This window comes from Schistocerca americana, chromosome 6 (genome assembly GCF_021461395.2).
Source record: "Schistocerca americana isolate TAMUIC-IGC-003095 chromosome 6, iqSchAmer2.1, whole genome shotgun sequence".
In the NCBI taxonomy this organism is placed as follows: Eukaryota; Metazoa; Arthropoda; class Insecta; order Orthoptera; family Acrididae; genus Schistocerca; species Schistocerca americana.
The window spans coordinates 622,862,219-622,888,758 of record NC_060124.1 but is presented as its reverse complement, the minus strand read 5'-3'; positions in this window follow the sequence as shown (position 1 = coordinate 622,888,758).

Genomic DNA, 26,540 nt, shown 5'->3' with positions numbered 1-26,540 from the left:
CGATGCAATTTCTGTGTTTCATCGTCAATAAGAATGTCAGAGGGATACAGTAAACCTGAAGTGAAGCATCGGAATCTATAACTAGTGTCACATGAATGGTTCAAAACATAGACAGTAAGAAGAGACAGTTGTCTTGTACTTAAGTCGGCATTGTGACTTTTGTATTTAATTCCGATGCAATTTCTGTGTTTCATCGTCAACTAGAGGGTCAGAGGGATGCAGTAAACCTGAAGTGAAGCATCGGAATCTATAACTAGTGTCACAGGAATAGGTCAAAGCATAGACAGTAAGAAGAGTCAGTTTTCTTGTACTTAAGTCGGCATTGTGCCTTTTGTATTTAATTCCGATGCAATTTCTATATTTCATCAACAACAAGAAGGTCAGAGGGATACAGTAAACCTGAAGTGAAGCATCGGAAACTATAACTAGTGTCACAGGAATGGTTCAAAACTTAGACAGTAAGAAGAGTCAGTTTTCTTGTGTTTAAGTCGGCATTGTGTCTTTGGTATTTAATTCCGATGCAATTTCTGTGTTTCATCGGCAATAAGAATGTCAGAGGGATACAGTAAGCCTGAAGTGAAGCATCGGAATCCATAACTAGTGTCACCGGAATGGTTCAAAACATAGAAAGTAAGAAGAGTCAGTTTTCTTGTACTTAAGTCTGCATTGTACTTTTTGTATTTAATTCCGATGCAGTTTCTGTGTTCCATCGTCAATAAGAAGGTCACAGGGATTCAGTAAACCTGAAGTGAAGCATCGGAATATATAACTAGTGTCACAGGAATACTTCAAAACATAGACAGTAAGAAGAGTCAGTACTCGTTTACTTAAGTCGGCATTGTGCCTTTTGTATTTAATTCCGATGCTAATTCTGTGTTTCATTGTCAATAAGAGGGTCAGAGGCAAACAGTAAACCTGAAGTGAAGCATCGGGACCTATAACTGGTGTCACAGGAATGGTTCAAAACATAGACAGTAAGAAGAGTCAGTTTTCTTGTACTTAAGTCGGCATTGTGCCTTTTGTATTTAATTCCGATTCAATTTCTGTGTTTCATCGTCAATACGAAGGTCAGAGTAATACAGTAAACCGGAAGTGAAGCATCGGAATCTATATCTAGTGTCACAGGAAAGGTTCAAAACATAGACTGTAAGAAGAGTCTGTTTTCATGTACTTAACTCGGCATTGTGCCTTTTGTATTAAATTCCGATGCAATTTCTGTGTTTCGTCGTCAAAAAGAAGGAAAAGGGGATACAGTAAACCTGAAGTGAAACATCGGAATCTATAACTAGTGTCACATGAATGGTTCAAACATAGACAGTAAGAAGAGTCAGTTTTCTTGTACATAAGTCGCCATTGTGCCTTTTGTATTTAATTCCGATGCAATTTCTGTGTTTCATCGTCAATAAGAATGTCAGAGGGATACAGTAAACCTGAAGTGAAGCATCGGAATCTATAACTAGTGTCACATGAATGGTTCAAAACATAGACAGTAAGAAGAGACAGTTGTCTTGTACTTAAGTCGGCATTGTGTCTTTTGTATTTAATTCCGATGCAATTTCTGTGTTTCATCGTCAACTAGAGGGTCAGAGGGGTGCAGTAAACCTGAAGTGAAGCATCGGAATCTATAACTAGTGTCACAGGAATAGGTCAAAGCATAGACAGTAAGAAGAGTCAGTTTTCTTGTACTTAAGTCGGCATTGTGCCTTTTGTATTTAATTCCGATGCAATTTCTATATTTCATCAACAACAAGAAGGTCAGAGGGATACAGTAAACCTGAAGTGAAGCATCGGAAACTATAACTAGTGTCACAGGAATGGTTCAAAACTTAGACAGTAAGAAGAGTCAGTTTTCTTGTGTTTAAGTCGGCATTGTGTCTTTGGTATTTAATTCCGATGCAATTTCTGTGTTTCATCGGCAATAAGAATGTCAGAGGGATACAGTAAGCCTGAAGTGAAGCATCGGAATCCATAACTAGTGTCACCGGAATGGTTCAAAACATAGAAAGTAAGAAGAGTCAGTTTTCTTGTACTTAAGTCTGCATTGTACTTTTTGTATTTAATTCCGATGCAGTTTCTGTGTTCCATCGTCAATAAGAAGGTCACAGGGATTCAGTAAACCTGAAGTGAAGAATCGGAATCTATATCTAGTGTCGCAGGAATGGTTCAAAACATAGACAATATGAAGAGTCAGTTTTCTTGTACTTAAGTCGGCATTATGCCTTTAGTATTAAATTCCGATGCAATATCTGTGTTTCATCTTCAATAAGAAGGTCAGAGGGCAACAGTAAACCTGATGTGAAGCATAGGAATCTATAACTAGTGTCACAGTAATGGTTCAAAACATAGACAGTAAGAAGAGTCAGTTTTCTTGTACTTAAGTCGGCATTGCTCGTTTTCTATTTAATTCCGATGCAATTTCTATCTTTCATCGTCAATAGGAAGGTCAGAGGGATACAGTAAACCTGAAGTGATGGATCGGAATCTATAACTAGTGTTACAGGAATGGTTCAAAGCATAGACAGTAAGAAGAGTCAGTTTTCTTGTACTTTAGTCGGCATTGTGCGATTTGTGTTTAATTCCGAAGCAATTTCTGTGTTTCTTCGTCAATAGGAAGGTCAGAGGGATACAGTAAACCTGGAGTAAAGCATCGGAATCTGTAACTAGTGTCACATGAATGGTTCAAAGCATAGACAGTAAGAAGAGTCAATTTTCTTGTACTTAAGTCAGCATTGTGCCTTTTGTATTAAACTCCAATGCAATTTCTGTGTTTCGTCGTCAAAAAGAAGGAAAAAGGGATACAGTAAACCTGAAGTGAAGCATCGGAATCTATAACTAGTGTCACATGAATGGTTCAAACATAGACAGTAAGAAGAGTCAGTTTTCTTGTACTTAAGTCGGCATTGTGCCTTTAGTATTTAATTCCGATGCAATTTCTGTGTTTCATTGTCAACAAGAGGGTCAGAGGGATGCAGTAAACCTGAAGTGAAGCATCGGAATCTATAACTAGTGTCACAGGAATAGGTCAAAGCATAGACAGTAAGAAGAGTCAGTTTTCTTGTACTTAAGTCGGCATTGTGCCTTTTGTATTTAATTCCGATGCAATTTCTATATTTCATCAACAACAAGAAGGTCAGAGGGATACAGTAAACCTGAAGTGAAGCATCGGAAACTATAACTAGTGTCACAGGAATGGTTCAAAACTTAGACAGTAAGAAGAGTCAGTTTTCTTGTGTTGAAGTCGGCATTGTGTCTTTGGTATTTAATTCCGATGCAATTTCTGTGTTTCATCGGCAATAAGAATGTCAGAGGGATACAGTAAGCCTGAAGTGAAGCATCGGAATCCATAACTAGTGTCACCGGAATGGTTCAAAACATAGAAAGTAAGAAGAGTCAGTTTTCTTGTACTTAAGTCTGCATTGTACTTTTTGTATTTAATTCCGATGCAGTTTCTGTGTTCCATCGTCAATAAGAAGGTCACAGGGATTCAGTAAACCTGAAGTGAAGAATCGGAATCTATATCTAGTGTCGCAGGAATGGTTCAAAACATAGACAGTAAGAAGAGTCAGTTTTCTTGTACTTAAGTCGGCATTGTGCCTTTAGTATTTATTTCCGATGCAATTTCTGTATTTCATCGTCAATGAGAAGGTCAGAAGGATACAGTAAACCTGAAGTGATGGATCGGAATCTATAACTAGTGTCACAGGAATGGATCAAAACATAGACAGTAAGAAGAGTGAGTTTTCTTGTACTTAAGTCGGCATTGTGCCTTTTGTATTTAATTCCGATGCAATTTCTGTGCTTCATCGTCAATAAGAAGGCCAAAGGGATACAGTAAACCTGAAGTGAAGCATCGGAATCTATATGAAATGTCACAGGAATGGTTCAAAAGATAGACAGAAAGAAGAGTCAGTTTTCTTGTACTTAAGTCGGCATTGTGCCATTAGTATTTAATTCCGATGCAATATCTGTGTTTCATCATCAATAAGAAGGTCAGAGGGATACAGTAAACCTGATGTGAAGCATCGGAATCTATAACTAGTGTCACAGGAGTGGTTCAAAACATAGAAAGTAAGAAGAGTCAGTTTTCTTGTAGTCGTATTTAATCCGATGCAAATTCTGTTTTTCATCGTCAATAAGAAGGTCAGAGGGATACAGTAAACCTGAAGTGAAGCATCGGAATCTAAAACTAGTGTCACATGATTGGTTCAAATCATAGACAGTAAGAAGAGTCAGTTTTCTTGTACTTAAGTCGGCATTGTGCGTTTTGTATTTAATTCCGAAGCAATTTCTGTGTTTCATCGTCAATAAGTAGGTCAGAGGGATACAGTAATCCTGATGTGACGCATCGGATTCTATAACTAGTGTCACAGGAATGGTTCAAAACATAGAAAGTAAGAAGAGTCAGTTTTCTTGTACTTAAGTCTGCATTGTGCTTTTTGTATTTAATTCCGATGCAATTTCTGTGTTTCATCGTCAATAAGAAGGTCAGAGGGATACAGTAAACCTGAAATGAAGCATCGGAATCTATGTCAAGTGTCACAGGAATGGTTCAAAACATAGACAGTAAGAAGAGTCAGTTTTCTTGTATTTAAGTCCGCATTGTGCCTTTTGTATTTAATTCCGATGCAATTTCTGTGTTTCATCGTCAATAAGAAGGTCAGAGGGATACAGTAAACCTGAAGTGAAGCATCGGAATCTATAACTAGTGTCACAGTAATGGTTCAAAACATAGACAGTAAGAAGAGTCAGTTTTCTTGTACTTAAGTCGGCATTGTGCCTTTAGTATTTAATTCCGATGCAATATCTGTGTTTCACCTTCAATAAGAAGGTCAGAGGGATACAGTAAACCTGATGTGAAGCATCGGAATCTATAACTACTGTCACAGGAATGGTTCAAAACATAGACAGTAAGAAGAGTAAGTTTTCTTGTACTTAAGTCGGCATTGTTCCTTTTCTATTTAATAGCGATGCAATTTCTATGTATCATCGTCAATAAGAAGGTCAGAGGGATACAGTAAACCTGAAGTGATGGATCGGAATCTATAACTAGTGTCACAGGAATGGATCAAAACATAGACAGTAAGAACAGTCAGTTTTCTTGTACTTAAGTCGGCATTGTGCCTTTTGTATTTAATTCCGATGCAATTTCTGTGTTTCATCGTCAATAAGAAGGTCAGAGGGATACAGTAAACCTGCAGTGAAGCATCGGAATCTATAACTAGTGTCACATGAAAGGTTCAAATTATAGACATTAAGAAGAGTCAGTATTCTTGTACTTAAGTCGGCATTTTGGCTTTTGTATATAATTCCGATGCAATTTCTGAGTTTCATCGTCTATAAGAAGGTCAGAGGTATACAGTAAACCTGAAGTGAAGCATCGGAATCTATAACTATTGTCACAGGTATGGTTCAAAACATAGACAGTAAGAAGAGTCAATTTTCTTGTATTTAAGTCGGCATTGTGCCTTTTGTATTTAATTCCGATGCAATTTCTGTGTTTCATCGTCAATAAGAAGGTCGGAGGGATACAGTAAACCTGAAGTGAAGCATCGGAATCTATAACTAGTGTCACAGGAGTGGTTCAAAACATAGAAAGTAAGAAGAGTCAGTTTTCTTGTACTCGTATTTAATTCCGATGCAAATTCTGTTTTTCATCGTCAATAAGAAGGTCAGAGGGATACAGTAAACCTGAAGTGAAGCATCGGAATCTATAACTAGTGTCACAGGAATGGTTCAAATCATAGATAGTAAGAAGAGTCAGTTTTCTTGTACTTAAGTCGGTATTGTGACTTTTGTATTTAATTCCGATGCAATTTCTGTGTTTCATCGTTAATAAGAAGGTCAGAGGGATACAGTAAACCTGCAGTGAAGCATCGGAATCTATAACTAGTGTCACATGAATGGTTCAAAACATAGACAGTAAGAAGAGTCAGCTTTCTTGTACTTAAGTCAGCATTGTGCCTTTTGTATTTTTTGCCGATGCAATTTCTGTGTTTCATCGTCAATAAGAAGGTCAGAGGGATACAGTAAACCTGAAGTGAAGCATCGGAATCCATAACTAGTGTCGCAGGAATGGTTCAAAACATAGAAAGTAAGAAGAGTCAGTTTTCTTGTACTTAAGTCTGCATTGTACTTTTTGTATTTAATTCCGATGCAGTTTCTGTGTTCCATCGTCAATAAGAAGGTCACAGGGATTCAGTAAACCTGAAGTGAAGAATCGGAATCTATATCTAGTGTCGCAGGAATGGTTCAAAACATAGACAGTAAGAAGAGTCAGTTTTCTTGTACTTAAGTCGGCATTGTGCCTTTAGTATTTATTTCCGATGCAATTTCTGTATTTCATCGTCAATGAGAAGCTCAGAAGGATACAGTAAACCTGAAGTGATGGATCGGAATCTATAACTAGTGTCACAGGAATCAATCAGAACATAGACAGTAAGAAGAGTGAGTTTTCTTGTACTTAAGTCGGCATTGTGCCTTTTGTATTTAATTCCGATGCAATTTCTGTGTTTCATCGTCAATAAGAAGGTCAGAGGGATACAGTAAACCGGAAGTGAAGCGTCGGAATCTATATCTAGTGTCACAGGAATGGTTCAAAACATAGACTGTAAGAAGAGTCAGCTTTCTTGTACTGAAGTCGGCACTGTGCCTTTTGTATTTAATTCCGATGCAATTTCTGTGTTTCATCGTCAATAAGAAGGCCAAAGGGATACAGTAAACCTGAAGTGAAGCATCGGAATCTATATCAAGTGTCACAGGAATGGTTCAAAAGATAGACAGAAAGAAGAGTCAGTTTTCTTGTACTTAAGTCGGCATTGTGCCTTTAGTATTTAATTCCGATGCAATATCTGTGTTTCATCATCAATAAGAAGGTCAGAGGGATACAGTAAACCTGAAGTGAAGCATCGTCATCGTCAATAAGTAGGTCAGAGGGATACAGTAATCCTGATGTGACGCATCGAATTCTATAACTAGTGTCACAGGAATGGTTCAAATCATAGACAGTAAGAAGAGTCAGTTTTCTTGTACTTAAGTCGGCATTGTGCGTTTTGTATTTAATTCCGATGCAATTTCTGTGTTTCATCGTCAATAAGTAGGTCAGAGGGATACAGTAATCCTGATGTGACGCATCGGATTCTATAACTAGTGTCACAGGAGTGGTTCAAAACATAGAGAGTAAGAAGAGTCAGTTTTCTTGTACTTAAGTCTGCATTGTGCTTTTTGTATTTAATTCCGATGCAATTTCTGTGTTTCATCGTCAATAAGAAGGTCAGAGGGATACAGTAAACCAGAAATGAAGCTTCGGAATCTATGTCAAGTGTCACAGGAATGGTTCAAAACATAGACAGTAAGAAGAGTCAGTTTTCTTGTATTTAAGTCGGCATTGTGCCTTTTGTATTTAATTCCGATGCAATTTCTGTGTTTCATCGTCAATAAGAAGGTCAGAGGGATACAGTAAACCTGAAGTGAAGCATCGGAATCTATAACTAGTGTCACAGTAATGGTTCAAAACATAGACAGTAAGAAGAGTCAGTTTTCTTGTACGTAAGTCGGCATTGTGCCTTTAGTATTTAATTCCGATGCAATATCTGTGTTTCACCTTCAATAAGAAGGTCAGAGGGATACAGTAAACCTGATGTGAAGCATCGGAATCTATAACTACTGTCACAATAATGGTTCAAAACATAGACAGTAAGAAGAGTAAGTTTTCTTGTACTTAAGTCGGCATTGTTCCTTTTCTATTTAATAGCGATGCAATTTCTATGTATCATCGTCAATAAGAAGGTCAGAGGGATACAGTAAACCTGAAGTGATGGTTCGGAATCTATAACTAGTGTCACATGAATGGTTCAAATTATAGACATTAAGAAGAGTCAGTATTCTTGTACTTAAGTCGGCATTTTGGCTTTTGTATATAATTCCGATGCAATTTCTGAGTTTCATCGTCTATGAGAAGGTCAGAGGTATACAGTAAACCTGAAGTGAAGCATCGGAATCTATAACTATTGTCACAGGTATGGTTCAAAACATAGACAGTAAGAAGAGTCAATTTTCTTGTATTTAAGTCGGCATTGTGCCTTTTGTATTTAATTCCGATGCAATTTCTGCATTTCGTCGTCAATACGAAGGTCAGGTCGATACAGTAAATTTGAAGTGAAGCATCGGAACCTATAACTAGTGTCACAGGAATGGTTCAAAACATAGACAGTAAGAAGAGTCAGTTTTCTTGTACTTAAGTCTGCATTGTGCCTTTTGTATTTAATTCCGATGCAATTTCTGTGTTTCGTCGTCAATAAGAAGGTCAGAGGGATACAGTAAACCTGAAGTGCAGCATCGGAATCTATATGTAGTGTCACAGGAATGGTTCAAAACATAGACAGTAAGAAGAGTCAGTTTTCTTGTACTTAAGTCGGCATTGTGCCTTTTGTATTTATTCCCGATGCAATTTCTGTGTTTCATCTTCAATAAGAAGGTCGGAGGGATACAGTAAACCTGATGTGAAGCATAGGAATCTATAACTAGTGTCACAGTAATGGTTCAAAACATAGACAGTAAGAAGAGTCAGTTTTCTTGTACTTAAGTCGGCATTGCTTGTTTTCTATTTAATTCCGATGCAATTTCTATCTTTCATCGTCAATAAGAAGGTCAGAGGGATACAGTAAACCTGGAGTAAAGCATCGGAATCTATAACTAGTGTCACATGAATGGTTCAAAGCATAGACATTAAGAAGAGTCAGTTTTCTTGTACATAAGTCGCCATTGTGCCTTTTGTATTTAATTCCGATGCAATTTCTATGTTTCATCGTCAATAAGAATGTCAGAGTGATACAGTAAACCTGAAGTGAAGCATCGGAATCTATAACTAGTGTCACATGAATGGTTCAAAACATAGACAGTAAGAAGAGTCAGTTGTCTTGTACTTAAGTCGGCATTGTGCCTTTTGTATTTAATTCCGATGCAATTTCTGTGTTTCATCGTCAACAAGAGGGTCAGAGGGATGCAGTATACCTGAAGGGAAGCATCGGAAACTATAACTAGTGTCACTGGAATGGTTCAAAACTTAGACAGTAAGAAGAGTCAGTTTTCTTGTGTTTAAGTCGGCATTGTGTCTTTGGTATTTAATTCCGATGCAATTTCTGTGTTTCATCGGCAATACGAATGTCAGAGAGATACAGTAAGCCTGAAGTGAAGCATCGGAATCCATAACTAGTGTCACCGGAATGGTTCAAAACATAGAAAGTAAGAAGAGTCAGTTTTCTTGTACTTAAGTCTGCATTGTACTTTTTGTATTTAATTCCGATGCAGTTTCTGTGTTCCATCGTCAATAAGAAGGTCACAGGGATTCAGTAAACCTGAAGTGAAGAATCGGAATCTATAACTAGTGTCACAGGAATGGTTCAAAACATAGACAGTAAGAAGAGTCAGTTTTCTTGTACTTAAGTCGGCATTATGCCTTTAGTATTAAATTCCGATGCAATATCTGTGTTTCATCTTCAATAAGAAGGTCAGAGGGATACAGTAAACCTGATGTGTAGCATTAGAATCTATAACTAGTGTCACAGTAATGGTTCAATACATAGACAGTAAGAAGAGTCAGTTTTCTGGTACTTAAGTCGGCATTGCTCATTTTCTATTTAATTCCGATGCAATTTCCATCTTTCATCGTCAATAAGAAGGTCAGAGGGATACAGTAAACCAGAAGTGATGGATCGGAATCTATAACTAGTGTTACAGGAATGGATCAAAGCATAGACAGTATGAAGAGTCAGTTTTCTTGTACTTTAGTCGGCATTGTGCGATTTGTGTTTAATTCCGAAGCAATTTCTGTGTTTCTTCGTCAATAAGAAGGTCAGAGGGATACAGTAAACCTGGAGTAAAGCATCGGAATCGGTAACTAGTGTCACATGAATGGTTCAAAGCATAGACAGTAAGAAGAGTCAGTTTTCTTGTACTTAAGTCAGCATTGTGCCTTTTGTATTTAATGCCGATGCAATTTCTATGTTTCATCGTCAATAAGAAGGTCAGAGGGATACAGTAAACCTGCAGTGAAGCATCGGAATCTATAACTAGTGTCACATGAATGGTTCAAAACATAGACAGTAAGAAGAGTCAGCTTTCTTGTACTTAAGTCAGCATTGTGCCTTTTGTATTTTTTGCCGATGCAATTTCTGTGTTTCATCGTCAATAAGAAGGTCAGAGGGATACAGTAAACCTGAAGTGAAGCATCGGAATCCATAACTAGTGTCGCAGGAATGGTTCAAAACATAGAAAGTAAGAAGAGTCAGTTTTCTTGTACTTAAGTCTGCATTGTACTTTTTGTATTTAATTCCGATGCAGTTTCTGTGTTCCATCGTCAATAAGAAGGTCACAGGGATTCAGTAAACCTGAAGTGAAGAATCGGAATCTATATCTAGTGTCGCAGGAATGGTTCAAAACATAGACAGTAAGAAGAGTCAGTTTTCTTGTACTTAAGTCGGCATTGTGCCTTTAGTATTTATTTCCGATGCAATTTCTGTATTTCATCGTCAATGAGAAGCTCAGAAGGATACAGTAAACCTGAAGTGATGGATCGGAATCTATAACTAGTGTCACAGGAATCAATCAGAACATAGACAGTAAGAAGAGTGAGTTTTCTTGTACTTAAGTCGGCATTGTGCCTTTTGTATTTAATTCCGATGCAATTTCTGTGTTTCATCGTCAATAAGAAGGTCAGAGGGATACAGTAAACCGGAAGTGAAGCGTCGGAATCTATATCTAGTGTCACAGGAATGGTTCAAAACATAGACTGTAAGAAGAGTCAGCTTTCTTGTACTGAAGTCGGCACTGTGCCTTTTGTATTTAATTCCGATGCAATTTCTGTGTTTCATCGTCAATAAGAAGGCCAAAGGGATACAGTAAACCTGAAGTGAAGCATCGGAATCTATATCAAGTGTCACAGGAATGGTTCAAAAGATAGACAGAAAGAAGAGTCAGTTTTCTTGTACTTAAGTCGGCATTGTGCCTTTAGTATTTAATTCCGATGCAATATCTGTGTTTCATCATCAATAAGAAGGTCAGAGGGATACAGTAAACCTGAAGTGAAGCATCGTCATCGTCAATAAGTAGGTCAGAGGGATACAGTAATCCTGATGTGACGCATCGAATTCTATAACTAGTGTCACAGGAATGGTTCAAATCATAGACAGTAAGAAGAGTCAGTTTTCTTGTACTTAAGTCGGCATTGTGCGTTTTGTATTTAATTCCGATGCAATTTCTGTGTTTCATCGTCAATAAGTAGGTCAGAGGGATACAGTAATCCTGATGTGACGCATCGGATTCTATAACTAGTGTCACAGGAGTGGTTCAAAACATAGAGAGTAAGAAGAGTCAGTTTTCTTGTACTTAAGTCTGCATTGTGCTTTTTGTATTTAATTCCGATGCAATTTCTGTGTTTCATCGTCAATAAGAAGGTCAGAGGGATACAGTAAACCAGAAATGAAGCTTCGGAATCTATGTCAAGTGTCACAGGAATGGTTCAAAACATAGACAGTAAGAAGAGTCAGTTTTCTTGTATTTAAGTCGGCATTGTGCCTTTTGTATTTAATTCCGATGCAATTTCTGTGTTTCATCGTCAATAAGAAGGTCAGAGGGATACAGTAAACCTGAAGTGAAGCATCGGAATCTATAACTAGTGTCACAGTAATGGTTCAAAACATAGACAGTAAGAAGAGTCAGTTTTCTTGTACGTAAGTCGGCATTGTGCCTTTAGTATTTAATTCCGATGCAATATCTGTGTTTCACCTTCAATAAGAAGGTCAGAGGGATACAGTAAACCTGATGTGAAGCATCGGAATCTATAACTACTGTCACAATAATGGTTCAAAACATAGACAGTAAGAAGAGTAAGTTTTCTTGTACTTAAGTCGGCATTGTTCCTTTTCTATTTAATAGCGATGCAATTTCTATGTATCATCGTCAATAAGAAGGTCAGAGGGATACAGTAAACCTGAAGTGATGGTTCGGAATCTATAACTAGTGTCACATGAATGGTTCAAATTATAGACATTAAGAAGAGTCAGTATTCTTGTACTTAAGTCGGCATTTTGGCTTTTGTATATAATTCCGATGCAATTTCTGAGTTTCATCGTCTATGAGAAGGTCAGAGGTATACAGTAAACCTGAAGTGAAGCATCGGAATCTATAACTATTGTCACAGGTATGGTTCAAAACATAGACAGTAAGAAGAGTCAATTTTCTTGTATTTAAGTCGGCATTGTGCCTTTTGTATTTAATTCCGATGCAATTTCTGCATTTCGTCGTCAATACGAAGGTCAGGTCGATACAGTAAATTTGAAGTGAAGCATCGGAACCTATAACTAGTGTCACAGGAATGGTTCAAAACATAGACAGTAAGAAGAGTCAGTTTTCTTGTACTTAAGTCTGCATTGTGCCTTTTGTATTTAATTCCGATGCAATTTCTGTGTTTCGTCGTCAATAAGAAGGTCAGAGGGATACAGTAAACCTGAAGTGCAGCATCGGAATCTATATGTAGTGTCACAGGAATGGTTCAAAACATAGACAGTAAGAAGAGTCAGTTTTCTTGTACTTAAGTCGGCATTGTGCCTTTTGTATTTATTCCCGATGCAATTTCTGTGTTTCATCTTCAATAAGAAGGTCGGAGGGATACAGTAAACCTGATGTGAAGCATAGGAATCTATAACTAGTGTCACAGTAATGGTTCAAAACATAGACAGTAAGAAGAGTCAGTTTTCTTGTACTTAAGTCGGCATTGCTTGTTTTCTATTTAATTCCGATGCAATTTCTATCTTTCATCGTCAATAAGAAGGTCAGAGGGATACAGTAAACCTGGAGTAAAGCATCGGAATCTATAACTAGTGTCACATGAATGGTTCAAAGCATAGACATTAAGAAGAGTCAGTTTTCTTGTACATAAGTCGCCATTGTGCCTTTTGTATTTAATTCCGATGCAATTTCTATGTTTCATCGTCAATAAGAATGTCAGAGTGATACAGTAAACCTGAAGTGAAGCATCGGAATCTATAACTAGTGTCACATGAATGGTTCAAAACATAGACAGTAAGAAGAGTCAGTTGTCTTGTACTTAAGTCGGCATTGTGCCTTTTGTATTTAATTCCGATGCAATTTCTGTGTTTCATCGTCAACAAGAGGGTCAGAGGGATGCAGTATACCTGAAGGGAAGCATCGGAAACTATAACTAGTGTCACTGGAATGGTTCAAAACTTAGACAGTAAGAAGAGTCAGTTTTCTTGTGTTTAAGTCGGCATTGTGTCTTTGGTATTTAATTCCGATGCAATTTCTGTGTTTCATCGGCAATACGAATGTCAGAGAGATACAGTAAGCCTGAAGTGAAGCATCGGAATCCATAACTAGTGTCACCGGAATGGTTCAAAACATAGAAAGTAAGAAGAGTCAGTTTTCTTGTACTTAAGTCTGCATTGTACTTTTTGTATTTAATTCCGATGCAGTTTCTGTGTTCCATCGTCAATAAGAAGGTCACAGGGATTCAGTAAACCTGAAGTGAAGAATCGGAATCTATAACTAGTGTCACAGGAATGGTTCAAAACATAGACAGTAAGAAGAGTCAGTTTTCTTGTACTTAAGTCGGCATTATGCCTTTAGTATTAAATTCCGATGCAATATCTGTGTTTCATCTTCAATAAGAAGGTCAGAGGGATACAGTAAACCTGATGTGTAGCATTAGAATCTATAACTAGTGTCACAGTAATGGTTCAATACATAGACAGTAAGAAGAGTCAGTTTTCTGGTACTTAAGTCGGCATTGCTCATTTTCTATTTAATTCCGATGCAATTTCTATCTTTCATCGTCAATAAGAAGGTCAGAGGGATACAGTAAACCAGAAGTGATGGATCGGAATCTATAACTAGTGTTACAGGAATGGATCAAAGCATAGACAGTATGAAGAGTCAGTTTTCTTGTACTTTAGTCGGCATTGTGCGATTTGTGTTTAATTCCGAAGCAATTTCTGTGTTTCTTCGTCAATAAGAAGGTCAGAGGGATACAGTAAACCTGGAGTAAAGCATCGGAATCTGTAACTAGTGTCACATGAATGGTTCAAAGCATAGACAGTAAGAAGAGTCAGTTTTCTTGTACTTAAGTCAGCATTGTGCCTTTTGTATTTAATGCCGATGCAATTTCTATGTTTCATCGTCAATAAGAAGGTCAGAGGGATACAGTAAACCTGAAGTGAAGCATCGGAATATATAACTAGTGTCACAGGAATAGTTCAAAACATAGACAGTAAGAAGAGTCAGTACTCGTTTACTTAAGTCGGCATTGTGCCTTTTGAATTTAATTCCGATGCTAATTCTGTGTTTCATCGTCAATAAGAAGGTCAGAGGCATACAGTAAACCTGAAGTGAAGCATCGGGACCTATAACTGCTGTCACAGGAATGTTTCAAAACATAGACAGTAAGAAGAGTCAGTTTTCTTGTACTTAAGTCGGCATTGTGCCTTTTGTATTTAATTCCGATGCAATTTCTCAATTTCTGTGTTTCATCGTCAATAAGAAGGTCAGAGGGATACAGTAAACCTGAAGTGAAGCATCGGAATCTATAACTAGTGTCACAGGAATGGTTCAAAACATAGACAGTAAGAAGAGTCAGTTTTCTTCTACATAAGTCGGCATTGTGCCTTTTGTATATCATTCCGATGCAATTTCTGTGTTTCATCGTCAATAAGAAGGTCAGAGGGATACAGTGAACCTGAAGTGAAGCATCGGAACCTATAAATAGTGTCACAGGAGTGGTTCAAAACATAGAAAGTAAGAAGAGTCAGTTTTCTTGTACTTAAGTCGGCATTGTGCCACTTGTATTTAATTCCGATGCAAATTCTGTTTTTCATCGTCAATAAGAAGGTCAGAAGGATACAGTAAACCTGAAGTGAAGCATCGGAATCCATAACTAGTGTCACAGGAATAGTTCAAAACATAGACAGTAAGAAGAGTCAGTTTTCTTGTACTTACGTCGGCATTGTGCCTTTTGTATTTAATTCCGATGCAATTTCTGTGTTTCATCGTCAATAAGAAGGTCAGAGGGATACAGTAAACCGGAAGTGAAGCATCGGAATCTATATCTAGTGTCACAGGAATGGTTCTAAACATAGACTGTAAGAAGAGTCAGTTTTCTTGTACTTAAGTCGGCATTGTGCCTTTTGTATTAAATTCCGATGCAATTTCTGTGTTTCGTCGTCACAAAGAAGGAAACAGGGATACAGTAAACCTGAAGTGAAGCTTCGGAATCTATAACTAGTGTCACATGAATGGGTCAAACCATAGACAGTAAGAAGAGTCAGTTTTCTTGTACTTAAGTCGGCATTGTGCCTTTTGTATTTAATTCCGATGCAATTTCTGTGTTTCATCGTCAATAAGAAGGTCAGAGGGATACAGTAAACCTGGAGTAAAGCATCGGAATCTATAACTAGTGTCACATGAATGGTTCAAAGCATAGACATTAAGAAGAGTCAGTTTTCTTGTACATAAGTCGCCATTGTGCCTTTTGTATTTAATTCCGATGCAATTTCTGTGTTTCATCGTCAATAAGAATGTCAGAGGGATACAGTAAACCTGAAGTGAAGCATCGGAATCTATAACTAGTGTCACATGAATGGTTCAAAACATAGACAGTAAGAAGAGTTAGTTGTCTTGTACTTAAGTCGGCATTGTGCCTTTTGTATTTAATTCCGATGCAAATTCTGTGTTTCATCGTCAACAAGAGGGTCAGAGGGATGCAGTAAACCTGAAGTGAAGCATCGGAAACTATAACTAGTGTCACAGGAATGGTTCAAAACTTAGACAGTAAGAAGAGTCAGTTTTCTTGTGTTTAAGTCGGCATTGTGTCTTTGGTATTTAATTCCGATGCAATTTCTGTGTTTCATCGGCAATAAGAATGTCAGAGGGATACAGTAAGCCTGAAGTGAAGCATCGGAATCCATAACTAGTGTCACCGGAATGGTTCAAAACATAGAAAGTAAGAAGAGTCAGTTTTCTTGTACTTAAGTCTGCATTGTACTTTTTGTATTTAATTCCGATGCAGTTTCTGTGTTCCATCGTCAATAAGAAGGTCACAGGGATTCAGTAAGCCTGAAGTGAAGAATCGGAATCTATATCTAGTGTCGCAGGAATGGTTCAAAACATAGACAGTAAGAAGAGTCAGTTTTCTTGTACTTTAGTCGGCATTGTGCGATTTGTGTTTAATTCCGAAGCAATTTCTGTGTTCCTTCGTCAATAAGAAGGTGAGGGGGATACAGTGAACCTGAAGTGAAGCATCGGGACCTATAACTGGTGTCACAGGAATGGTTCAAAACATAGACAGTAAGAAGAGTCAGTACTCGTTTACTTAAGTCGGCATTGTGCCATTTGAATTCAATTCCGATGCTAATTCAGTGTTTCATCGTCAATAAGAAGGTCAGAGGCATACAGTAAACCTGATGTGTAGCATAGGAATCTATAACTAGTGTCACAGTAATGGTTCAAAACATGGACAGTAAGAAGAGTCAGTTTTCTGGTACTTAAGTCGGCATTGCTCATTTTCTATTTAATTCCGATGCAATTTCTATCTTTCATCGTCAATAAGAAGGTCAGAGGGATACAGTAAACCTGAAGTGATGGATCGGAATCTATAACTAGTGTTACAGGAATGGATCAAAGCATAGACAGTAAGAAGAGTCAGTTTTCTTGTACTTTAGTCGGCATTGTGCGATTTGTTTTTAATTCCGAAGCAATTTCTGTGTTTCTTCGTCAATAAGAAGGTCAGAGGGATACAGTAAACCTGGAGTAAAGCATCGGAATCTATAACTAGTGTCACATGAATGGTTCAAAGCATAGACAGTAAGAAGAGTCAGTTTTCTTGTACTTAAGTCAGCATTGTGCCTTTTGTATTTAATGCCGATGCAATTTCTATGTTTCATCGTCAATAAGAAGGTCAGAGGGATACAGTAAACCTGAAGTGAAGCATCGGAATATATAACTAGTGTCACAGGAATAGTTCAAAACATAGACAGTAAGAAGAGTCAGTACTCGTTTACTTAAGTCGGCATTGTGCCTTTTGAATTTAATTCCGATGCTAATTCTGTGTTTCATCGTCAATAAGAAGGTCAGAGGCATACAGTAAACCTGAAGTGAAGCATCGGGACCTATAACTGGTGTCACAGGAATGGTTCAAAACATAGACAGTAAGAAGAGTCAGTTTTCTTGTACTTAAGTCGGCATTGTGCCTTTTGTATTTAATTCCGATGCAATTTCTGTGTTTCATCGTCAATAAGAAGGTCAGAGGGATACAGTAAACCTGAAGTGAAGCATCGGAATCTATAACTAGTGTCACAGGAATGGTTCAAAACATAGACAGTAAGAAGAGTCAGTTTTCTTCTACTTAAGTCGGCATTGTGCCTTTTGTATATCATTCCGATGCAATTTCTGTGTTTCATCGTCAATAAGAAGGTCAGAGGGATACAGTGAACCTGAAGTGAAGCATCGGAACCTATAACTAGTGTCACAGGAGTGGTTCAAAACATAGAAAGTAAGAAGAGTCAGTTTTCTTGTACTTAAGTCGGCATTGTGCCACTTGTATTTAATTCCGATGCAAATTCTGTTTTTCATCGTCAATAAGAAGGTCAGAAGGATACAGTAAACCTGAAGTGAAGCATCGGAATCCATAACTAGAGTCACAGGAATAGTTCAAAACATAGACAGTAAGAAGAGTCAGTTTTCTTGTACTTACGTCGGCATTGTGCCTTTTGTATTTAATTCCGATGCAATTTCTGTGTTTCATCGTCAATAAGAAGGTCAGAGGGGTACAGTAAACCGGAAGTGAAGCATCGGAATCTATATCTAGTGTCACAGGAATGGTTCTAAACATAGACTGTAAGAAGAGTCAGTTTTCTTGTACTTAAGTCGGCATTATGCCTTTTGTATTAAATTCCGATGCAATTTCTGTGTTTCGTCGTCAAAAAGAAGGAAACAGGGATACAGTAAACCTGAAGTGAAGCTTCGGAATCTATAACTAGTGTCACATGAATGGGTCAAACCATAGACAGTAAGAAGAGTCAGTTTTCTTGTACTTAAGTCGGCATTGTGCCTTTTGTATTTAATTCCGATGCAATTTCTGTGTTTCATCGTCAATAAGAAGGTCAGAGGGAAACAGTAAACCTGATGTGAAGCATCGGAATCTATAACTAGTGTCACAGGAATAGTTTAAAGCATAGACAGTAAGAAGAGTCAGTTTTCTTGTACTTAAGTCGGCATTGTGCCTTTTGTATTTAATTCCGATGCAATTTCTATAATTCATCAACAATAAGAAGGTCAGAGGGATACAGTAAACCTGAAGTGAAGCATCGGAAACAATAACTAGTGTCACAGGAATGGTTCAAAACTTAGACAGTAAGAAGAGTCAGTTTTTTGTGTTTAAGTCGGCATTGTGCTTTTAGTATTTAATTCCGATGCAATTTCTGTGTTTCATCGGCAATAAGAAGGTCAGAGGGATACAGTAAGCCTGAAGTGAAGCATCGGAATCCATAACTAGTGTCACCGGAATGGTTCAAAACATAGAAAGTAAGAAGAGTCAGTTTTCTTGTACTTAAGTCTGCATTGTACTTTTTGTATTTAATTCCGATGCAGTTTCTGTGTTCCATCGTCAATAAGAAGGTCACAGGGATTCAGTAAACCTGAAGTGAAGAATCGGAATCTATATCTAGTGTCGCAGGAATGGTTCAAAACATAGACAGTAAGAAGAGTCAGTTTTCTTGTACTTTAGTCGGCATTGTGCGATTTGTGTTTAATTCCGAAGCAATTTCTGTGTTTCTTCGTCAATAAGAAGGTGAGAGGGATACAGTGAACCTGAAGTGAAGCATCGGGACCTATAACTGGTGTCACAGGAATGGTTCAAAACATAGACAGTAAGAAGAGTCAGTACTCGTTTACTTAAGTCGGCATTGTGCCATTTGAATTTAATTCCGATGCTAATTCAGTGTTTCATCGTCAATAAGAAGGTCAGAGGCATACAGTAAACCTGATGTGTAGCATAGGAATCTATAACTAGTGTCACAGTAATGGTTCAAAACATAGACAGTAAGAAGAGTCAGTTTTCTGGTACTTAAGTCGGCATTGCTCATTTTCTATTTAATTCCGATGCAATTTCTATCTTTCATCGTCAATAAGAAGGTCAGAGGGATACAGTAAACCTGAAGTGATGGATCGGAATCTATAACTAGTGTTACAGGAATGGATCAAAGCATAGACAGTAAGAAGAGTCAGTTTTCTTGTACTTTAGTCGGCATTGTGCGATTTGTGTTTAATTCCGAAGCAATTTCTGTGTTTCTTCGTCAATAAGAAGGTCAGAGGGATACAGTAAACCTGGAGTAAAGCATCGGAATCTATAACTAGTGTCACATGAATGGTTCAAAGCATAGACAGTAAGAAGAGTCAGTTTTCTTGTACTTAAGTCAGCATTGTGCCTTTTGTATTTAATGCCGATGCAATTTCTATGTTTCATCGTCAATAAGAAGGTCAGAGGGATACAGTAAACCTGAAGTGAAGCATCGGAATATATAACTAGTGTCACAGGAATAGTTCAAAACATAGACAGTAAGAAGAGTCAGTACTCGTTTACTTAAGTCGGCATTGTGCCTTTTGAATTTAATTCCGATGCTAATTCTGTGTTTCATCGTCAATAAGAAGGTCAGAGGCATACAGTAAACCTGAAGTGAAGCATCGGGACCTATAACTGGTGTCACAGGAATGGTTCAAAACATAGACAGTAAGAAGAGTCAGTTTTCTTGTACTTAAGTCGGCATTGTGCCTTTTGTATTTAATTCCGATGCAATTTCTGTGTTTCATCGTCAATAAGAAGGTCAGAGGGATACAGTAAACCTGAAGTGAAGCATCGGAATCTATAACTAGTGTCACAGGAAAAGTTCAAAACATAGACAGTAAGAAGAGTCAGTTTTCTTCTACTTAAGTCGGCATTGTGCCTTTTGTATATCATTCCGATGCAATTTCTGTGTTTCATCGTCAATAAGAAGGTCAGAGGGATACAGTGAACCTGAAGTGAAGCATCGGAACCTATAACTAGTGTCACAGGAGTGGTTCAAAACATAGAAAGTAAGAAGAGTCAGTTTTCTTGTACTTAAGTCGGCATTGTGCCACTTGTATTTAATTCCGATGCAAATTCTGTTTTTCATCGTCAATAAGAAGGTCAGAAGGATACAGTAAACCTGAAGTGAAGCATCGGAATCCATAACTAGAGTCACAGGAATAGTTCAAAACATAGACAGTAAGAAGAGTCAGTTTTCTTGTACTTACGTCGGCATTGTGCCTTTTGTATTTAATTCCGATGCAATTTCTGTGTTTCATCGTCAATAAGAAGGTCAGAGGGATACAGTAAACCGGAAGTGAAGCATCGGAATCTATATCTAGTGTCACAGGAATGGTTCTAAACATAGACTGTAAGAAGAGTCAGTTTTCTTGTACTTAAGTCGGCATTGTGCCTTTTGTATTAAATTCCGATGCAATTTCTGTGTTTCGTCGTCAAAAAGAAGGAAACAGGGATACAGTAAACCTGAAGTGAAGCTTCGGAATCTATAACTAGTGTCACATGAATGGGTCAAACCATAGACAGTAAGAAGAGTCAGTTTTCTTGTACTTAAGTCGGCATTGTGCCTTTTGTATTTAATTCCGATGCAATTTCTGTGTTTCATCGTCAATAAGAAGGTCAGAGGGAAACAGTAAACCTGATGTGAAGCATCGGAATCTATAACTAGTGTCACAGGAATAGTTTAAAGCATAGACAGTAAGAAGAGTCAGTTTTCTTGTACTTAAGTCGGCATTGTGCCTTTTGTATTTAATTCCGATGCAATTTCTATATTTCATCAACAATAAGAAGGTCAGAGGGATACAGTAAACCTGAAGTGAAGCATCGGAAACAATAACTAGTGTCACAGGAATGGTTCAAAACTTAGACAGTAAGAAGAGTCAGTTTATTGTGTTTAAGTCGGCATTGTGCTTTTAGTATTTAATTCCGATGCAATTTCTGTGTTTCATCGGCAATAAGAAGGTCAGAGGGATACAGTAAGCCTGAAGTGAAGCATCGGAATCCATAACTAGTGTCACCGGAATGGTTCAAAACATAGAAAGTAAGAAGAGTCAGTTTTCTTGTACTTAAGTCTGCATTGTGCTTTTTGTATTTAATTCCGATGCAATTTCTGTGTTCCATCGTCAATAAGAAGGTCAGAGGGATACAGTAAACCTGAAGTGCAGCATCGGAATCTATATGTAGTGTCACAGGAATGGTTCAAAACATAGACATTAAGAAGAGTCAGTTTTCTTGTACTTAAGTCGGCATTGTGCCTTTTGTATTTATTCCCGATGCAATTTCTGTGTTTCATCTTCAATAAGAAGGTCAGAGGGATACAGTAAACCTGATGTGAAGCATAGGAATCTATAACTAGTGTCACAGTAATGGTTCAAAACATAGACAGTAAGAAGAGTCAGTTTTCTTGTACTTAAGTCGGCATTGCTTGTTTTCTATTTAATTCCGATGCAATTTCTATCTTTCATCGTCAATAAGAAGGTCAGAGGGATACAGTAAACCAGAAGTGATGGATCGGAATCTATAACTAGTGTTACAGGAATGGATCAAAGCATAGACAGTAAGAAGAGTTAGTTTTCTCGTACTGAAGTCGGCATTGTGCGATTTGTGTTTAATTCCGAAGCAATTTCTGTGTTTCTTCGTCAATAAGAAGGTCAGAGGGATACAGTAAACCTGGCGTAAAGCATCGGAATCTATAACTAGTGTCACATGAATGGTTCAAAGCATAGACAGTAAGAAGAGTCAGTTTTCTTGTACTTAAGTCGGCATTGTGCCTTTTGTATTTAATTCCGATGCAATTTCTGTATTTCATCGTTAAAAAGAAGGTCAGAGGCATACAGTAAACCTGAAATGAAGCATCGGAATCTATAACTAGTGTCACAGGAATGGTTCAAAACATAGACAGTAAGAAGAGTCAGTTTTCTTGTACTTAAGTCGGCATTGTGCCTTTTGTAATTAATTCCGATGCAATTTCTGTGTTTCATCGTCAATAAGAATGTCAGAGGGATACAGTAAACCTGAAGTGAAGCATCGGAATCTATAAGTAGTGTCACAGGAATGGTTCAAAACATAGACAGTTAGAAGAATCAGTTTTCTTGTACTTAAGTCGGCATTGTGCCTTTTGTATTTAATTCCGATGCAATTTCTGTGTTTCATCGTCAATAAGAAGATCAGAGGGATACAGTAAACCTGAAGTGAAGCATCGGAATCTACAACTAGTGTCACATGATTGGTTCAAAACATAGACAGTAAGAAGAGTCAGTTTTCTTCTACATAAGTCAGCATTGTGCCTTTTGTATTTAATGCCGATGCAATTTCTGTGTTTCATCGTCAACAAGAAGGTCAGAGGGATACAGTAAACCTGAAGTGAAGCATCTTAATCTACAACTAGTGTCACAGGAATGGTTCAAACATAGACAGTAAGAAGAGTCAGTTTTCTTTTACTTAAGTCGGCATTGTGCCTTTTGTATTTAATTCCGATGCAATTTCTGTGTTTCATCGTCAATAAGTGGGTCAGAGGCATACAGTAAACCTGATGTGAAGCATCGGAATCTATAACTAGTGTCACAGGAATGGTTCAAAACATAGACAGTGAGAAGAGTCAGTTTTCTTGTACTTAATTTGGCATTGTGCCTTTAGTATTATTTCCGATGCAATATCTGTGTTTCATCTTCAATAAGAAGGTCAGAGGGATACAGTAAACCTGATGTGAAGCATCGGAATCTATAACTAGAGTCACAGTAATGGTTCAAAATATAGACAGTAAGAAGAGTCAGTCTTCTTGCACTTAAGTCGGCATTGCTCCTTTTCTATTTAATTCCGATGCAATTTCTATCTTTCATCGTCAATAAGAAGGTCAGAGGGATACAGTAAACCTGAAGTGATGGATCGGAATCTATAACTAGTGTTACAGGAATGCATCAAAGCATAGACAGTACGAAGAGTCAGTTTTCTTGTACTTAAGTCGGCATTGTGCGTTTTGTGTTTAATTCCGAAGCAATTTCTGTTTTTCATCGTCAATTAGAAGGTCAGATGGATACAGTAAACCTGGAGTAAAGCACCGGAATCTATAACTAGTGTCACATGAATGGTACAAAGCATAGACAGTAAGAAGAGTCAGATTTATTGTACTTAAGTCGGCATTGTGCCTTTTCTATTTAATTCCGATGCAATTTCTGTGTTTCATCGTCAATAAGAAGGTCAGAGGGATACGGTAAAGCCGATGTGAAGCATCGGAATCTATAACTAGTGTCACAGGAATTGTTCAAAACATAGACAGTAAGAAGAGTCAGTTCTCTTGTACATAAGTCGGAATTGTGCCTTTTGTATTTATTTCCGATGCAATTTCTGTGTTTCATCGCCAATAAGAAGGTCAGAGGGATACAGTAAACCTGCAGTGAAGCATCGGAATCTATAACTAGTGTCACATGAATGGTTCAAAACATAGACATTAAGAAGAGTCAGTAATCTTGTACTTAAGTCGGCATTGTGCCTTTTGTATTTAATTCCGATCAATTTCTGAGTTTCATCGTCAATAAGAAGGTCAGAGGTATACAGTAAACCTGAAATGAAGCATCGGAATCTATAACTACTGTCACAGGTATGGTTCAAAACATAGACAGTAAGAAGAGTCAATTTTCTTGTATTTAAGTCGGCATTGTGCCTTTTGTATTTAATTCCGATGCAATTTCTGTATTTCATCGTCAATAAGAAGGTCAGAGCGATACAGTAAACCTGAAGTGAAGCAACGGAATCTATAACTAGTGTCACAGGAATGGTTCAAAACATAGACAGTAAGAGAGTCAGTTTTCTTGTACTTAAGTCGGCATTGTGCCTTTTGTATCTAATTCCGATGCAATTTCTGTGTTTCATCTTCAATAAGAAGGTCAGAGGGATACAGTAAACCTGATGTGAAGCATAGGAATCTATAACTAGTGTCACAGTAATGGTTCAAAACATAGACAGTAAGAAGAGTCAGTTTTCTTGTACTTAAGTCGGCATTGCTTGTTTTCTATTTAATTCCGATGCAATTTCTATCTTTCATCGTCAATAAGAAGGTCAGAGGGATACAGTAAACCTGAAGAGATGGATCGAAATCTATAACTAGTGTTACAGGAATGGATCAAAGCATAGACAGTAAGAAGAGTTAGTTTTCTTGTACTTAAGTCGGCATTGTGCGATTTGTGTTTAATTCCGAAGCAATTTCTGTGTTTCTTCGTCAATAAGAAGGTCAGAGGGATACAGTAAACCTGGAGTAAAGCATCGGAATCTATAACTAGTGTCACATGAATGGTTCAAAGCATAGACAGTAAGAAGAGTCAGTTTTCTTGTACTTAAGTCGGCATTGTGCCTTTTGTATTTAATTCCGATGCAATTTCTGTGTTTCATCGTCTATAAGAAGGTCAGAGGGATACAGTGAACCTGAAGTGAAGCATCGGAATCTATAACTAGTGTCACAGGAATGGTTCAAAACATAGACAGTAAGAAGAGTCAGTTTTCTTCTGCTTAAGTCGGCATTGTGCCTTTTGTATATCATTCCGAAGCAATATCTGTGTTTCATCGTCAATAAGAAGGTCAGAGGGATACAGTGAACCTGAAGAGAAGTATCGGAATCTATAACTAGTGTCACAGGAATGGTTCAAAACATAGAAAGTAAGAAGAGTCAGTTTTCTTGTACTTAAGTCGGCATTGTGCCTCTTGTATTTAATTCCGCTGCAATTTCTGTGTTTCATCGTCAATAAGAAGGGCTGAGGGATACAGTAAACCTGAAGTGAAGCATCGGAATCTATAACTAGTGTCACATGAATGGTTCAAATCATAGACAGTGAGAAGAGTACGTATTCTTGTACTTAAGTCAGCATTTTGCCTTTTGTATTTAATTCCGATGCAATTTCTGTGTTTCATCGTCAATGGAAAGGTCAGAAAGATACAGTAAACCTGAAGTGAAGCATCGGAATCTGTAACTAGTGTCATAGGAATGGTTCAAAACATAGACAGTAAGAAGAGTCAGTTTTCTTGTACTTAATTAGGCATTGTGCCTTTAGTATTTAATTCCGATGCAATATCTGTGTTTCATCTTCAATAAGAAGGTCAGAGGGATACAGTAAACCTGATGTGAAGCATCGGAATCTATAACTAGTGTCACAGTAATGGTTCAAAATATAGACAGTAAGAAGAGTCAGTCTTCTTGCACTTAAGTCGGCATTGCTCCTTTTCTATTTAATTCCGATGCAATTTCTATCTTTCATCGTCAATTAGAAGGTCAGAGGGATACAGTAAACCTGAAGTGATGGATCGGAATCTATAACTAGTGTTACAGGAATGCATCAAAGCATAGACAGTACGAAGAGTCAGTTTTCTTGTACTTAAGTCGGCATTGTGCGTTTTGTGTTTAATTCCGAAGCAATTTCTGTTTTTCATCGTCAATTAGAAGGTCAGATGGATACAGTAAACCTGGAGTAAAGCACCGGAATCTATAACTAGTGTCACATGAATGGTACAAAGCATAGACAGTAAGAAGAGTCAGATTTATTGTACTTAAGTCGGCATTGTGCCTTTTGTATTTAATTCCGATGCAATTTCTGTGTTTCATCGTCAATAAGAAGGTCAGAGGGATACGGTAAACCCGATGTGAAGCATCGGAATCTATAACTAGTGTCACAGGAATTGTTCAAAACATAGACAGTAAGAAGAGTCAGTTTTCTTGTACATAAGTCGGCATTGTGCCTTTTGTATTTATTTCCGATGCAATTTCTGTGTTTCATCGCCAATAAGAAGGTCAGAGGGATACAGTAAACCTGCAGTGAAGCATCGGAATCTATAACTAGTGTCACATGAATGGTTCAAAACATAGACATTAAGAAGAGTCAGTAATCTTGTACTTAAGTCGGCATTGTGCCTTTTGTATTTAATTCCGATGCAATTTCTGTATTTCATCGTTAAAAAGAAGGTCAGAGGCATACAGTAAACCTGAAATGAAGCATCGGAATCTACAACTAGTGTCACATGATTGGTTCAAAACATAGACAGTAAGAAGAGTCAGTTTTCTTCTACATAAGTCAGCATTGTGCCTTTTGTATTTAATGCCGATGCAATTTCTGTGTTTCATCGTCAACAAGAAGGTCAGAGGGATACAGTAAACCTGAAGTGAAGCATCTTAATCTACAACTAGTGTCACAGGAATGGTTCAAACATAGACAGTAAGAAGAGTCAGTTTTCTTTTACTTAAGTCGGCATTGTGCCTTTTGTATTTAATTCCGATGCAATTTCTGTGTTTCATCGTCAATAAGTGGGTCAGAGGCATACAGTAAACCTGATGTGAAGCATCGGAATCTATAACTAGTGTCACAGGAATGGTTCAAAACATAGACAGTAAGAAGAGTCAGTTTTCTTGTACTTAATTTGGCATTGTGCCTTT